General features: G+C 45.1%; 1 protein-coding gene across 1 annotated transcript in view; it reads right to left on the bottom strand.

Moving 5' to 3' along the window:
* Positions 1-13,765, bottom strand: part of RABGAP1L (RAB GTPase activating protein 1 like) — a 3,056,406-nt gene that overhangs the window by 967,408 nt on the left and 2,075,233 nt on the right. The window lies entirely within an intron of this gene.

Here is a 13,765-nt window from a genome sequence, read left to right as displayed (position 1 = left end):
ATTTGAATGGATGGCTCAGAGGTGACAAGGTTTTTACAGAGTGAAGAGGGAGCGAGGGTGGAGGATGTACATAGTGCGGGGTGTAAATGGGAATGTCTGAAAGCTCTGTGTGTGTGAGAGTAGGGTAGCGTGTGGTGATAGGAGGTGTGTATGTGAGGTATTCTGGGTGTGTGGAGTATTGGGTTCAGGAAAGAGGGTGCAAGGTTGGAGGATGAAATGCAGACAGGGTATGTTCTGGGGGGGGGGTCTGAGAGCTCCCTGTGTATCTGAGTGGAGGGGTGTTTGTGTGTGCATGATTCCGGGCGAATGTGATAATGGGTTTAAGAAAGAGAGTGCAAGAGTGGGTGGAGAAGGGCGGTTGTGGTGTATTCGGGAGTGCTTGAGAGCTGCTCTTGCATGTGGGAGTGGGTCGGTATGGCGAGTGGTGGTGAGTGGTAGTGAGTGTGTGATTTACTCTGGATGAATGCAATAGTGATGTGGAGGAGGGGATCTATGTAGTACCTGTGTCTGGCTTGAGAGTACGCTGATCGCCATGGTCCTGTAAAGGTGTGGCTGGAGGTGGGCGGGCTGGAGGCAATTGGGGTCGCTGTCAGTGAGAAACTGCTGTAGATGACAGGGCTAGATTTGATGGAGTCTGATTGGTGCACTGAGACGTACAGAGTTGAGACAACGGTGGCTAGTGCGTCTGGACTCAGAGGGAATGGTTTTAAAATGGGGGAAGAGCAGCAGATGCAGTAACACCCAGATTTTGGACGTCTAGATAGAGGGAGAAGAGCCCAAAAATTGATGCACACCAGAAATGCAGTATCCCCTAGATTTGGGATATGTGGACCTAAAAAAGGGGCACAAACAACAGTAATTTCAGTAACAACTAGATTTTGGACACCTGGTTAGAGGGAGAAGGGTCTAAAATGGGTGCAGAACAGTAAATCTTGTAACCCCTAGATTTGGGATACCTGTGTATAGGGAGAAGGAACAAAAATGGGGACACAACAGCAAAAGCTTCACATTTGCATAATGGTGACATTACCTGGATGTTTGGTATGGCTAAGCACAATCGGGTTAAATGCGATATAAGATTACTACACAAACTTTGGGGTGGACGCATCAGTCAACCAGCTAATAGAGAATAAAATAGTACAAGAACGTTTAGTGGGTTAGACCCTCTATTTGTTGCTAACGGGTATAAGCCCAATCAGGGGTCGGGGGGTAGAGTGGGAGGCGGGCGGGCAAAGGGAAACAAGGGAGAGGGCTGCGGGGCCAAAAGGGCCACGCCGCAAGTCAGCGAGATAGTCAAGTAAATAAATAAAGTCTGATGCAGCTAAATCGCACAGAAATGAGCAGAAGTTCTAAATAAGCCGTGTGCAGGTGTGTTGGCACTCATCGGGTCACAGGAGGCAGGTGGAAATCTATCAGTATGGTATTTATTATCCCAACCAATCCTCTGCTATTCCCCAATGTTCCTAAGGTTTTTGTTTGTGGTGAACTGCAAATTATGCTTTCGGGGCTTTGGAGTCATGTGCAGGCAGTGCAGCAATAACATGTTTTTTCATACATTAATGGTGTTAAATTTATACTGTACATCCTCACAAACGTCTTTGATTTTTTCCACTCCTTCTGCCTTCCATCCTGCACAGGATACCATGCTCTTGGCTATTTGAACCACTTCACTGTACTGCAACGAAGCCTCTAAATGCCAGCTAATATCCATTTTGAGAAGTGTGTGAGCCCTTTACCTTCAGCATTATGTTCTAGAACGGGATGTTCTTTACTTGTTTTGGAATTGCCACATATCACTACTATGCGTCTATGTTCTTATGTTATATTATGTCTAAGCTCTTGTTCCAGGAAAAGCCATGCTAGTCTACTCTCCGGAATCCAGAAAAAAGCAGCCATTTCTGAAATGTGTTGGGCCAGAAAATATAATTCCACATTAGGAAGTCTAAAACTACCTAAGATGGCGAATAAATAATTTCTAATTTAAGTCTTAGGTGCATGCTACGCCAGACAGGTGCTGTATTCTTTTGAACATCTTCTTAATGAGGGTGGGTCAATATCTTCAAAGGCAGCATGCAAAAAATATAATTCAATCTTGTTATCACAACCCCTTTGATAGTTTGGTTACAGCCCCAGAATATGTTAAAAGCACTCCATTTTTTGAGCTCTTGTTGCATCCTAGCCCGTACTATATGTACATTATTTTTCCTCATGTCCAATGGAGCTTGATTCAAATAAACTCCCAGATATTTTAAACGTGGTCATACCCAGCAGAAATGTGCATCTTCAATACAGTTCTTGAGAGTATTCCTATTGAAGGGTAGATCCTGCCACTTCTTCCAATTAATCATGTACCCAGAAAGGCAGAGAAGATCTGAACCACCTTCATTGGTTCCCTAGTAGAGTGAGGTTTGCCAGAGTTAGCATGATGTCCTTCACCTAAAGGAAATCCTGCAATGCTCCAATATGAATTTTGACTGAGGGTGACAGCGGGCAGCCGTGCTTCTGTTATTGTAAAAAGGATCAGATATAAATCCAAAAAGGATTGGATATTAATCCACCATAGTTCATACTGGCACTTAGATGCGTATATATGAGTTTCACCTTTCATTAACACCCCTCTTCTAGGCCAAATCTTTTCAGAGTTCAAACAAATTCAAGAAATATCCACAATGTACATTATCAAATACCTTCTTGATTACACATTCATACTCCCTGTTCTTCCAGGCCTGAACCTTACTTGTGTTCCATGTACTAGTTTCAAAATTACTCTTTTTAACCACGTAGCAAACAACTTTGCCAGCATTTTAAAATGTATGTTAATCAGAGGGATGGGGCGGTAACTACTACATAACAGAGGTTATCTGCCTGACTTAGGGATGATCATGATCAATGCTGTATTCAATTCTGCTCACAATGGTCCTACTCCATCTGCCTCATTGTACAATCTAGTTACTCTGTATAGAATTCTCAATTGTGCTTTTAACCTCTTCTTCTAAAATGTGGCCTACTAGTTGTTGTTCTGTCCCGAATGTGGGTAGCGATAATCCATTCATTAATGTGTTTGGCTTGCTGATCGTCCAAATATTCGGAAGCAAATAATGCTTCATAGACGTTACAAAATTCGTATGCTGTATCGGCCGGTTCTGTAATGTTTTGCCGTCCACATTACCCTGTAGCATAGGAATTCCTCTCTGTTCTTCCCTTTGCTTCAATTGAACAGCTAATAGCCTACCAACATTTTCTTCTAGTTCATATTGCATACTTCTTAGCCTAAAGAGGGAATATTCTTCATTCTTAGAAAAGATCACATTCAGATTGAATTTCAGTAATTTCGTTATGTTGTGAGATGTTTTAACTTCTGCCTCTAATGCTGCCTGCTGCTCTTTGTGCTCCCTCTTCTTCCTCGATGATTTTTGCAATGACAGCCCTCTGACGTAAGCTTTGCAGCCGCTCATAAGCCTCCCACCATCGCTGACAGTTAAATACTCAGTTACATCTTTTGCTAATTCTTCTTTTCCAGAGAGCATTTTAGTAGATGGACATTCATTTTCCATCTATTTGCTGTTGGTTGTAACATTTAAAATCTGACATATTGGGTAGTGTTCAGAAAGGCCTCCTGATAAGCTAATCACAGTGGGAGACCATGTGTATTGCTTTTAATGACATTAAATAATAAACGATTCTTGATTGTGAGCCAAAGACAAAATAAGTAAAGGTGAAATTAAATCTCTACTTGTGGGGTTGGCCAATTGCAAATTGGAACTCTTTAAACTTTATCAAAAAGCTAAGTTAAGGGGGAAGCATTAATGCATAATTTTATTCCATCATCCAGTATGGAAGGCTTTTTCTGTTATCTCGTGGGAGAGGGGGTGCTGCAGCTGGTTGTTTTGTGAACATAGAACATGGGAAGCTGGTCATTGTGAGAGATTAAAGTAATGGTGGGTTATAACACCTAGGGTCTCTGATGTGATAGGAGTGACTATGACAGTTATGTGTGCAGCCATTGAAAGTGCACACAAGCAAGGGATGCACTGCAATTGGGGTTTATCACCATGTTAGAAGATCAAAGAATTGATTTACAAATGTTGACTGCCACTTGGCAACCAGGGGATTATACAGTTGCTTAAGGAGGGATGAAAAGAATCCCACAATCAGATAGAGAGAAAGCCCAGTGCAATGTGTGAGGGGTCAGAAATGTGAGGCGGAACACGTTGTGAAGTTCTCAACATATGCCATTTTATTATAATATAAGGTTGGAAGAACACCTCACTATCCCTACCCTGACAAGGATTTCCCTGCCTAAAATAAACTAAAGGAAACACTCTAATAAAGGATATGTGTCCCTCACATTTAAACATACGGTTCAAAATGATTGGGTTCATAAAGTAACCAAAGTCTCTCTTCAGAACCTGGGTGAACTTCGCTTCCTGGTTTAAACGTGATTCTGCTTCATAGTTGAAGAAAAGAACACAAAGAAAATCCTGATTTGCAACAAGTTCTATTATAGTCTGATGCAACTTCAACTTGTCAACACATGGATTATAAGAGTCGTCTTCTTCTTTGAAGAGATTTGTTAGTCCTTCAATAGCAACAATGTTTATATTGGTCAGGCTGGTTTGCCACTTTACAGCTCCAGGAAATATAACTTCTTTGCAACAGCCTTGCTTGGCTCTTCCTCCAGTACTACTAAAACAATGTCTCTGCCAGGACCACCTTATAGCATTTCTCCAACTGTCGCTGGGCCTGCTTCCCTGCTAGGCCTACAATCTCCAAATGTTTGCCATTCTGGTATACTGCCCTGCCCGAACAGCTTTCCACAACAAGTGCTTTTTATGGTCAATGTCAAATGACAAGAGGTCACAACTGTTTCACAGCACTCAACAAATGACAGCGTCAAGACTTTCAACACGTTTTTAGGGAATACAAAATTCACATTGATGCTCCGCAACACTTTTCTGGAAATGATGTTCTTTTCCTTCTGGACACTTGTCCCCAGAAGGGCAACCTTTTTGCAACTCTTGTTTCCCCACTTCACAAACAACCAAAGACTGACAGGGATAGGGTCTCCTACCTCTCCTCTGGTTTTGACAAGCTGTGGGTATCCCAACGTGTACCAAGTGTTGTATATAATATGGGCACTTCGTTCCAGAGTGTACACCCCTTGCATTAGCCCCCTTCTGCTTTTTTGCGATATTGGACAGATAGTGTTTGTATTAATTCCAGCCCTCTGGGCTTGGACAATGCTTATTGACATCAACTCTCAATAAAGTCGGCCCCACAGTTGGTTGGGTTTTCCACAAACTTCCACTTCCAAGATTACAGTCAATTGGCTCTTGTATATCAAGTCTTCACTGCTTTTCCCTAGCTAGATATGCAAAAATAGCTTGGGAACAATTTTCACTCTCATGCGACTGCGGCCTCTGTTTTATAATGGTCTGGTATCCAAAACTAGCGCGTGGATTATGTTCAATCACACACGAGTGCTGGTTTGCACTCGTTCTGCTACTACTCGAGTGGCCCAAACTCGCACGCTTGCTTCCAGCCTGCGAGCGTGAAAGAGTGCTCCTGGGTCACTGGTTTAGGCATGTGCCTCTGTTCTCACTTTCCGCAGGACATCTGCTGCTCAGGCTCTTCACGATACAGCAAACCTCTTCATTAAGCCTGCCTTTGTTCTTGCCACTTCCACTTGGAACTTCTCTTGCTCCGGAGCCTTCCTGGTGCATGCCAGCCAGCAGAGACGCCCTCGAGGCTCACAGGTGCATGCCAGCCAACCGCAACAGCCTCACTACATCAATTGTCACCAGCCATAGTAATAACCGCTTGTTTTTGTCTCCTTTTACCCCCCATGCCTTATTGTTCCTTGCACTTACGCTATCCGAAATGTCACAAGGCTGATTCACATAGTTATTTTTCACATTTTGAATTGTTTCAAGGACTTGGGAAAATACAGTTACATTCTTACATGTTCCCTCCCTCCTTGAAACACATCGTGTATAGGTGCTATACAAGTAATCAATCAATAAACAATTCCTGCTGCACAACCTCTGCAGAGAGGGTGGTCACAAGGGGGAAAGCCTTCCTCATGCACACTTTCCACTTAGCGACCTCTGCACTTAAGGATTCTGGGGATACAGACCCTCTCAGGACCGGCAGCTGAAATCTGCCCTGCAGTGGTCCAGGCGCCCCCCTCTTTGCCTCCAGCTTCTGTCTGGGTTGCCAACTCGAACAACGTGCCTTCTGCTTCTGACTTTCTCTGCTCTTCACCAGCAGAGCCAACGCCTTCTCTATGACCTGCACCTGAGGGGTCCTTTTAAGCCTTCCAGTCTCTCTCAGGTGGGGTCATCTGCACTAATGAACTGACCACTCCTACAACATTGGGCCTCTTCAGCTCTCTTCATCGTCCCAGTACTTAGGGAATTATGGGACTTGAAGTCCCTAAAGGAAAAACTAGGTTTTCTTACTTCTGTTGTTTTACTTTCAACCCCAAATGTATTCCTTCTAACATTTTCTAAAGGAACTTCACAAGAATTAGTCATTTACCCTGACTGTACAGAAAAAGGCGTTTCATAGGTTGATCTGGTTATTCCAAATAAGATTTCTCACTTCTTTTCCTTCCTTCCTTCCTTCCTTCCTTCCTTCCTTCCTTCCTTCCTTCCTTCCTTCCTTCCTTCCTTCCTTCCTTCCTTCCTTCCTTCCTTCCTTCCTTCCTTCCTTCCTTCCTTCCTTCCTTCCTTCCTTCCTTCCTTCCTTCCTTCCTTCCTTCCTTCCTTCCTTCCTTCCTTCCTTCCTTCCTTCCTTCCTTCCTTCCTTCCTTCCTTCCTTCCTTCCTTCCTTCCTTCCTTCCTTCCTTCCTTCCCTTCCTTCCCTTCCTTCCCTTCCTTCCCTTCCCCCCATTTTCCACACTCTCAGGCACATGCTCTCACTCCCTGCATGTTAATTAGTACGACACTATCTCACGCTCAACACCATACCCGACACAGCCACAATTTCTGCAACTCTTCTCTCCACTGTCCACTATTAACTGCCTGGTCGTTTGATCTATCGCGTTCGCCCTTGACCTCAGTTGAAAACCTTGCATCCTCGGTCTGTCTGGCTAAGCTTTTATGGTGCAGAATGCCCCGATTCAGTCCTTCCCCAGGTTACCATTGGTTGTTGCTGTCACACTCTAATTCTATATTTCAGAGGGGATGGGTTTCAGAGGGATAACTTTAAAAAATGCTGATAGGTGCTGCTGCCTTTTCGGTGTTTGCCTCTTTCCCAAAGCAGGAAAGGAATAGTCTGTTGTGTAAGCTCTCTGCACCCAGAAAGTGTGTTAAAGTAATGTTTTACTTTTCTGCCTGTGTGGTAATGTATGGGAGCCGTGGTGTGACCCCAGGAACTTGGTAAGTGGGGTATGCTGAACGGTGTTGCATCTTTTCACAGGACTCCATTCCGGGTTCTCTCCACACCTGCCTGGGGTCTTTTGGAATATGTCGTTCTGAAAGGAGAAGAAGCCTGGCCGACAAGGAGGTGGCAAGGCATTGCGGTTGAGACAGTGAAACCACTGTTTTTACAACAAAAGATACCCTTACTGCCCCAACCTTCCCTTTGGGGTATGATCAGCTCTGACAACTGCCCTGGGAGTCTGCTTTTCCCAAAGTTGGAGTGGCCTCAGCTCCCCCTTCACATGGTCAAGGCATTGAGCCCTGTCAAACCGCACATCAGAATTCAAAGTCGGCTAGAGAGTAATTAGAGGACTATTATTGCCTAGAGTATTCAGAAGGAGACATGCATTGGTGAGTACTTTATACACTCCATTCTAAAGCAGTTTTTGCTATGTATTTCAGAACGGTTACAACTTGCCCATTTCAATGTGTTTTCTTATCTGTAGTATTGTGAAGTAGAAAAGAGTGATCGCTCAGTAAAAAAAGGTTATATGTTTATAGTAATGTAAAACGATATGTACGTGTTGAGATACCATCTACATGGCATTTATGTTTCCTACAGTCGTCCTGAGCGTTCAGCCTTACAATTAAAAGGTGAGCCGGGTATTCTTGCAAAACATTTGCTTGACTTTAGATTTAGAGTTTCATATGCTGAGGTAAAAGCTGAGGTAAGAGAACGCTTAAGTGGAGGGGGCACTTTTGGACCTCCACAATGCTCTCTGGGACTAACAAGTCATCACAAATGGAGACATTCACTAAGCCTACAAGGCTGAACATTAGATAATGGAGGACGACCCAAAAGCTAAGTTTCACCAGAGGTGCTCATGATTGCAAGGTTTATGACACTAATGCAGCACAGAAAGAACCTTGTGACCGAACTAACTCCATACAATGGAAATAGGATACAAGTGAGGTTGAAACCATCTTAATTGGTCAATATGGAAAGCTATTTGGATCTGTGAGGTACGGCTATTCTTTAGATACCTGTTCAGGATGAAGAGAGGCTAGACAACAGGAAACTTTTGATTGGATTTGAGAGGTCGTGTCAAGCCACAGGGGGAACAGGGCCAGGTGCCAAAACAACTACTGATAGAAGAGTTCATGCCACCTTTAGATGTAGGATGCATGCAATGCCAGGGCTGGCTGAGTGGGAACAGAGCACTCGAAGGCTGGTCGAGAATTTGCCCCCAATGGCAAGACACCATGCGGTCTCTATATGCATACACGGGCTCAACTCTTCAGTAGCTCAGTTCAGGGGTTGTCGCCCACGAGGATCCTAGGTCATCCAGAGAGCATCATAAAAGTTGCAGGAAGGCTCTGCACAGTCATCGAGGCAGGCTGTGCAGATGGTGCAGTGTAGCAGATTATTTCAGTTGGGTGATCACAGCCTGGAGGGAGGGCTTACCTCGGCAATTCAGAATTGGGGGACAAACCTTGCTTGGCAGTAGTACAGTGGTGCCAGAGTATTGTTAACATTGTATTTCCCCAGCAGTGTCATGAGTTCACAACTTTTAGCAACAGAACATGGTTTCTGGTCTCCAACAGAAGCCCTTTGAGCTGTCCATTTAAATCCTCCTGGGTCATCCTATTCAGGATGAACTGAAGACAGGATGCTAGGCTTTGATGCACCCATGGCTCCCACGCTTTTCCCTCTAGACCATGCATCTTATTTTTCAAGATGCTGCGATGTCCATGGAGCCATCTCCCAAGTCTAGCTTCCGAAAGCAAGGCAATATTCAGCAGTAGGCAAAGCAACACACAAACAATCTGACATAGGGATAAGGTTGTTAAGTGCTAGAGAGCGTTGTGGGGGTACACAAGTGGTCCTCCTTAAGCGTAAGCTTCCTCTTGCTCCAGCATATAAAACTATTAATGTGAAGTCAAGCACTGGATGGGTTATCCATAAGAGTTATGCGTTAGTTTGAAGATCTGAAATGGATGCAGTGTGAGAGGATAGCAGGAGAGGGTAGCAGTTTGATCTATATGCGAAGCCTGGTGAGCTGTCTGAGCGAGTGAGTCTGGTGAACAACGTTCAAGGTTTTAGCAGTGAGGGTGCTCGTGCAGCCAGAAACATATGCTAAAGAGGAGAAATAATAAGGCCCCAGGAAACGACGACCTCACACGCAAGTGGGGGTCCTTCCTTGGTTGAAGAGGCTCTAGTCCGGTTTGATGAATGTGTATAGGGGATAAACTTGCACAAAATGGTATGTGAGCTATGGTCTGTCAACGGGATGTACAGTAGGCCAACTCCTAGCTCAGCGTTACCTACGGGATTATCACATTTATTTTTATTTGAACTGAGACATTTTCAGCTATTTTCTGAAAGTCCGGTGGTCCTATTCCATGCAAAGTGGATGCTATTGTAATACATGAAGTGGTCGAAGTGGGCGGGAGCGGTGCTCCACAACTTTACCAACCATTTTTTTTAAAAAAAAAGTATTACTGTATACTTTTATTTTAATAAGAAACCATTCCGGAATGGTTCGTATTCAAATAAAAGTGTAGGAAGAAGTTGAAATTTGCACTTCATTGCACTGTATGTTTGTTTGGGGTTTTTATTTGTGCGTGGAAGGGGGGGGGTGATGGGGTTTGCTGGGAGAGAGGAGGCCAGCGGGGAGTATAGGTCCACTACTACACTTCCACCACTGACTATATGCACATAAAACATTGACATTTTGTTTACAGAAATATCACACAATTATACTTTACTATTCCCTTCTCACTTGACAGCTGTTTAATTTCTATCCCCCTCACACATCTCCCCTTTGTCCCAGATGCACGAACTGCTCCTTTCTCGTGCAAGTGCCCACTCCAAGCTGCATCACTCTACTGCCTCTCACTCACAGCTGTGCCACACATCTTTCAATCCAAAGCCTCGCCTCGCTTGAGCAGTACCACGCTGCTCCAATTCCACGCCTCTCATCACATCCAGCTGTATCGCGCCACTTCCAATCCAGTTGCTCTCCCACTACCAGCTGTGGTACTCTATTTAAACCCTAGGCCACCCACACTGCCAGCTAATTAGAATAAAGAGAATTCACCATCATGTGTCTTGTAGTGAGCTACAAAGGCTAAACAAAAAGGACATGGACAGCACCACCCCAGTCAACCAAACCCCGGCTGTAGGAAGTGGCTTCCGTCCAAAGCTTCCCTGTGTGACCTGACACATTACAGTTATTATCGCTGGGAACTGTATAACTCCCATCGGAGCCATGTGTGGTCCCTCCAACGCAACTCCGCACTACAAGATGCCATGCTGCTTCAACACCAAACCCCTTCCCAACTCTCTGCTTTGCCAACTGCTATGGTGCTTCAGTCCAACATCTAATTGTCTCCTAGCTGAGCCCATTTACTTCTGAATGAAGCCTCCTCTCACTGCCAGCTGTGTCACACTGCTTCCAAACGACAACCCTCCCGATGCCGCTACTACATGTCCCAATTTACTCCCAACTGTGCCACACTGTTTTCATCCGATGTCACCAACTATTAGCTGTGCCATGCCGCCCAGCTTCAACGAGAACGATATGCCAACTTCCTTTGCTCCAATAGGGGCTAACGGGATGCCTGCACTTCTCTGCAGTTGTTGAAAAGCGGCCCTCCCTTCAGCTACTTTACATTCTACTGCACTGGACTATGTTTTGTCCATTCTCGCGGCCTCCTGTTTAGTGCAACTTGAAAGTTATGTAAAGCGGAGGTGTCTGGTACACTGTGTACCAGACACCTCCGCTTTACATAACTTTCAAGTACAGTATTAACAGGAAGGCTCTATGCAGATTCCCCCAAGTACCAAAACCCAATGCCCTCGAACGAAGCCACTAATGATTTAATGCTGATAGGTCCTGAGTAAAAGGCGGCAAATGGAGAAGTCAAGGGTGAACACAAAATGCTACACTGATGTTGATTCTTTAATTTTACAGAAGCTGTAGTCTGACAGCATATATATCACGCACCGCAAGTAATCATGGTGCCGCCATGTGATGTTGTTGACGGCGTGGCGGTTCTTTGTGTAGTTATGTGGGCATCAGGACTGGAGATGTCCTCTGGAGTGCAACATTAATTTGTACAAAAGAAACTGGCATCTTCCACGGCGACTGGGTTCTGGGCCTTGAGTTCATGGTGGGCATGCTTACTATTGTAAGCTGCATGCCATAACTAGCATGTTGACGTCATTGCGGGGTGGTGGGTGGGTGTTTGCCAAGCCATAATGGTAGATACGCTCTTTCTTCCTCTCAGGGGACTTGAACACACTATATATATAAGGAAAGGAAGGAAGGAAGGAAGACTCGGAACAACTCTTACTATTTCTCACCTCCAAACTTGCAATACAGCTGCCATTGACTTGGTCCTTGCTGCAGTTGCTGTGAAGTTGCGACAGATGGACGTATGCTTGCTTGATGTTTTTCTGGCTGTTTTTTTTTTTTACCTCCAGCATTGTGTCAACGCTGTGTCACAAACCTGGCATAAAGTAGATGGCCACACACCAGATTTGTGATATGAACGGAATCTTAGTTACTAACAAAATGATGGTACAGGAAGGGTTGGAAGAACAGGAATAGTAAGAGGGTCCCATGGAAACTCTTAACTACAAGGGTCTCACGCCAAACAACAATATCTGGATAACTCTAAACCGAGTTATTGAAAAAAAGAGATTTCAACTCACGGTCTCTCTCGCTTTCTATCTTTACTGGGTGTAGATGACAACCACAGCAATCAACCAAGTCCTCCTCTTACAATCAGGGTATATATAATACGTACAGCAGTAACCAAGTCTCCTCCTCTTCCTGGCTGCCAGAGGCGTTGCTGAGGGGGGTGGGGGGTGATTGAGGGGGCTGTGGCCCAGGTCTTTTGGTTGTAGCCCAGGATAGAAGCTTAGGGGCTACAACCAAAAGGCTTGCTAGCCCCGAGTCCCGACAGTCCCAGTATTAGCATATCCCCGGATTTTTTCCAGACCTAGCAACACCACCGCAGTGGCTGCAGATGACAACCTCAGCAAGCAAAAGGTCCTCCTCTAGGCGGTGTACTGGTGGTAATCACAGCAAACACCAAAACGTTCTCCAAAAAGGAAACAATCCACAAGTCTCTCATTCTCCACCAACCTCCTACTCCTTCAACTCGCCACAGCACACTTAGGGCGGAGCCATCCTTTTTATACTTCCTGGGGAATTAGCAACCCTCCAGCTCCTCTGGACTCTTACCATTGGCCCTCCTGGTCAGGTTTGTTTTTGGTCCAATAAACTATTTGGTTAAGCCTTTTTTTTAACCTTTTCTATGCCTGACTTTAGGTACTTCAAAGCTTTCAAATAGGCCTGCCACCATTGTATGGTCAGGAGCAGTCATGTCTGGACTCTGTGAGTGAAGCTGTGGCCCCGTCTTCTAGTTTGTTACCTGCCCGTGGACCAACTGTGACAGCAAGGTAAGAGCTTCCACGTTGTTGGTTCGTGGCAGCGCCAGATAGCATTTTTACGTTTTCTCTGTACTTTCTCTGTTCTGCGGTTTACTTGTCCAGTTTGGGAAGTATGCAGTGTTCACCCATTACAGGTTTGGTCCTCTTAACCAGTTCCATTTCCTCGGTTTTACTCCCTCCCTTGTTGGAGGGTTCAACCTGGCCACAGGCCCATTAAAGTTACTCCGGCACCACTGGGGCCAGACATTCCATTATTCATTAGATTTCTCCCCTCGCATGGGCTCTTGGGACTTGCTGTGTGAATGTGTATATAATGGAGTCAGGACTGGTTTTAACAATAAGTATAGGAGAAGGGGCAGTCATCTCAGGGTAGCTACGACACAGTGAGCCAACCACCCCTGCCTCCAGGATGCTGTCCCACTTACCTTGGCAGAATGGACCCAATAACAACTGGGTTACTCTGCTTTCCTCTGATTATAATTGAACAACTATACCTCCTACATGACGATCAGACAGGGTTCCACCCCAAGTGCAGCATTCAGGTGGTGGCCAATGCCCTCCAAATCATGGATAGGAGACACTCACGCCTCCTCATCCTCCTTGACATCTGGTCTCCATTCAACATCAATCACAACATCCCCCTCCACCTCTCTGCCGACAGGATGGGATTCACTGACATTGTCCTGAATTGGTTTATCTCCTACCTCTCGACAGACACCAGGCTGTCAAGGTGAACACGCTGCATTCAGACTCCCGTATTCCTCCATAGCTGTCCCCCAAGGCCCCATCCTATCACTGATCTTCTCCATTTTACATGAAGCCTCTGAGGACCCTCCTCAAAAACCCCAAAATAGCCATCCCCGTTATAAATGCCATATATCATATCATATATCCACCAGTACATGAACGATACTCAGTTTGACATGATGGGACGATT

The sequence above is a fragment of the Ambystoma mexicanum genome, chromosome 1q, assembly GCF_040938575.1.
Source record: "Ambystoma mexicanum isolate Mex_15411 chromosome 1q, UKY_AmexF1_1, whole genome shotgun sequence".
Lineage (NCBI taxonomy): Eukaryota > Metazoa > Chordata > Amphibia > Caudata > Ambystomatidae > Ambystoma > Ambystoma mexicanum.
This window is presented reverse-complemented; position numbering and strand designations above follow the sequence as displayed.